The sequence below is a fragment of the Lynx rufus genome, unplaced genomic scaffold (assembly GCF_022079265.1).
Source record: "Lynx rufus isolate CCGP_SWC_20201006 ecotype Redwood Valley unplaced genomic scaffold, mLynRuf1.p SCAF_3, whole genome shotgun sequence".
NCBI lineage: Eukaryota > Metazoa > Chordata > Mammalia > Carnivora > Felidae > Lynx > Lynx rufus.
Genome location: NW_025814845.1, coordinates 169,774,112 through 169,777,741, shown reverse-complemented (window position 1 = coordinate 169,777,741; position 3,630 = coordinate 169,774,112).

Sequence of the window (3,630 nt, the reverse complement as noted above, 5' to 3'; positions counted from 1 at the left end):
CAGTGATTTCTTTGATATCAACCATAGAAACATTTTTCTAGATATGTCTCCTCAGGCAAGGGAAACATAAGAAAAATTAAAGTATTGGGACTACACCAAAAATGAAAAACTTTTGCACAGTATAGCAGAAGAAACTATCAACAAAACAAGAAAACAACCTACTGAATGGGACATGTTCACAAATGATATATCTGGTAAGAGGTTGATATCCAAAATATGTGAAGAATTTATACAACTCAGTGCCGAAAACCCCCATATAATCCGATTGAAAATGGGCAGAGGATCTGAATAAAAACATTTTTCCAAAGAAGACATATAGATGGCCAACAGACACGTGGAAAAATGTTCAACATCACTCATCACCAGGGAAATGCAAATCGAAACCACAGTGGTGTATCACCTTATACCTCAGAATGACTAAAATCAAAAACATAAGAAACAATAAGTGTTTATAAGGATGTGGAGAAAAAGGAACCCTCATGCACTGTTGGTAGGAATGCAAATTTGTATAGCCACTGTGGAAATCAGTATGGAGGCCCTCAAATATTATAGGTAGAATTACCATATAATTTAGTAATTCCACTACTAGGTATTTACCCAAAGAATACAAAAACATGAGTTGAAAGAGATGTATGCACCCCTATGTTTATTTCAGCATTATTTACAATAGCTAAGGTATAGAAGCAACCCAACTGTCTATCCATAGATGAATTGACAAAGAAAATGTGGTATATGTGTGTATACATATACATGTATAATATATATAATATACATTATATATGTATATATATATAATATATAATAGAATATTCCTCAGCCATAAAATAGAATGGGATCTTGCCATTTGCAACAACATGGATGGACCATAATGCCCAGTCAGAGGGGTACCTGGGTGGCTCAGTTGGTTGTGTCTGACTCTGGCTAAAGTCATGATCTCACTGTGAGTTGAGCCCCGCATGGGGCTCTGTGCTGACAACTCAGAGCCTGGAGCCTCCTTCAGATTCTGTTTTTCCCTCTCTCCGCCTTCCCGCATTTGCGCTCTGTCTCTCTCTCTCAAAAATAAACATGAAAAAAAAGTTAATCAGAAAAAAAAAAGCCACATGATTTCACTCATATGTGAAATTTAAGAAACAAATGAATAAACACAGAAAAAAGGAAACAAACAAAAAATCAGATTCTTAAATACAGAGAACGAACTGGCAGTTACCAAAACAGGGGTGGGTGGGAAGAGGAATGAAATAGATAAAAGGGATCAAGAGTACCCTTAAAAAAAATATATATATATATATATATATAAAAGTTTATTTATTTTGAGAGAAAGAAGAAGTGGAGGAGGGGCAGAGAGAGAAGGAGAGAGAGAGAAAGAGAAAGAGAGAGAGAATCCCAAGCCGGCTCCCCACTCTCAGTGCAGAGCCCAATGTTGGGCTTGAACCTACAAACCATAAGATCATGACCTGAGCTGAAGTCGGACACTTTAACCAACTGAGCCCCAAGAAGACACGTTTTGTGATGAGCACTGAATCATTCAGAATTATTGAATCACTGTATTGTACACCTGGAACTAATACAACACTGCATGTTAATTGTAATGAAATAAATTATACTTTATTCAATTACAATTATAAATTATAATCAAATTCTACTTCAATAAAAAAAGTACACAAATACATTTTTTTAAGGTAGTGAAAAGAACATGCATCGTAAGCGTACAACTCAATGGTTTTTCTCAACTTGAATCCATTTGGATAACTTTCACACACACCCCCCCCCCATAAAAACAACGTTACTAGCACCCTCTAAGCTCTCCTCATGACTTCTTCCAGTCACTACCCATGCTGTATCTTATCTGTGTCTTCTTGACAAGACTTGGGGCAGGCACCCTTGGTATTTTGGAGATCTGTGGGAGGCACACCCGTTACCCTATCTACATTTGCAAAATGTCACCTAATGGGGCCGACCCACTGGAAAGAGTCACACAAATGGCCAATTCCGTTCCTCTGTCTGAATTCCTATAATGCCTCTAAGACTGACCTGTCCTGACCTTGTCATCCAGTTTGGGGAGGCATCTTATTTGGTCTGCAGTTACTGTACTCTACTGTGACTACAACCGTTTCCCAAAGATTGCAGAAAGGTCAAGAGCTTCGGGGCAGTGTATGTGAATTTGAAAGGGGGAAAAACATGTTTCTCTCTTCTGGTAAAATCTAAAGTATGAGAACAAGACGTTACAGCGTATAGTGGGTAACTGTTGTTTTGGCCACCTAAAGCTACGTTCCGGCTAACGTCGCAGTTCACCTCATTCCACTCCCAGCCTCCCCTTTGCACTGGGGGCTTCTCAGTCTTTGGTCCACGCAGTTGGGGGGACCTGCTCCCCACTCTGGGAACGGTCCTAAGTTGATTAGTCCATCGCACTACCACCTGGGTAGAGGTGTATACTTGTAAGGGAGTCTGGTTCCGCTGGCTGCGTGAGGGTGACGAAGTAGGGATCTCTCGCTGGCTGTATCCAGCCACACGGAGTCTCATCCAAGTATAGACTCCGGGAGTTTCCCTTCCATAACACATCTGCCTTCCCTGAGTGTCCAGGCGTGACCCTCTATCTTGGGGGGATTAAAATGATTCTGAAATGGGCATTGTTCCCAAAGTAAGCTGGCCCAAACCTGAAGCTCTACACGGTGCCACTTCTGTTAGACGATCAGCAGGTCTTGTACAGGCTGCTGTTGTCAGGATGCCTCTCCGCCCGGCGGAAGAAGGATAGCCCTGCTAATATTGCCCCACACAGGTACCATGCCTGGGACTGGCTTTGGTCTCTGACACAGCTCCCCTGAGTCTCCCGGTGCTACAGACTGAAGGTGTCCACCTGTCTGAGTTTGGCCGTCCTTGATGTTGACTCCAGACCTCTCCACATGATGCTCACAGTTCAGGAGGCTCTAGTCTCCTCCCTCCTCTTTCTCTTTTTGTCTCCCTGCCTTCCCGGCCAGGGAAACCTTCATCTTTTCCCACATGGCAGGGTGGGGTGACTCTATGAATTTCTGTATTCAGTCGAGTGTAGTGAATTAAGTGTGAGCCCTTGCTCCTTTCAAGCTTAGCCTTTGAGGGAAAAAAGCCTTATTCTTTTCTTCTACGGTGCTTGGCTCATGCAAAATCAAAGCTTCGGTTTCCACAACTATGATCCGTGGGTTCCATGAGCCTCTTTTGGAGACCAGAAGCTGGAGTGCTGACTTTCCTTACAGAGTAGGCTGGGAGGTCACCAATAAGGGAGTACAAACCAAAACCAAAAAGAAAGAATTTTAATTTAAATGTAAAGTATTATTTCATGATGCCTATGGTCTCGGCCCTTTCATCAGAGTGAATCTCAGGACGAGCTAGAATGAGGCTGTGAACCAGGAAGTAGGTAGCCCAGGATCTTTGGCAGCCTTCTTGATGCCAGAGGGGAGACCCCTATCTGGGAATAAGGTGAATGCTGACAACGCATTGGCCAAATGGCCAATTTGCTAAATGCATTTGTTCGCTAGGGTGCTAGGGCTACCATGATTAAGTACCACAGACCGGGTGGATTAAACAACAGAAATTTACTTTTTGGAGGCTGGAAGTCTGAGATCAAGGTGTCCACAGGGTTGGTTTCTTCCGAGGCCT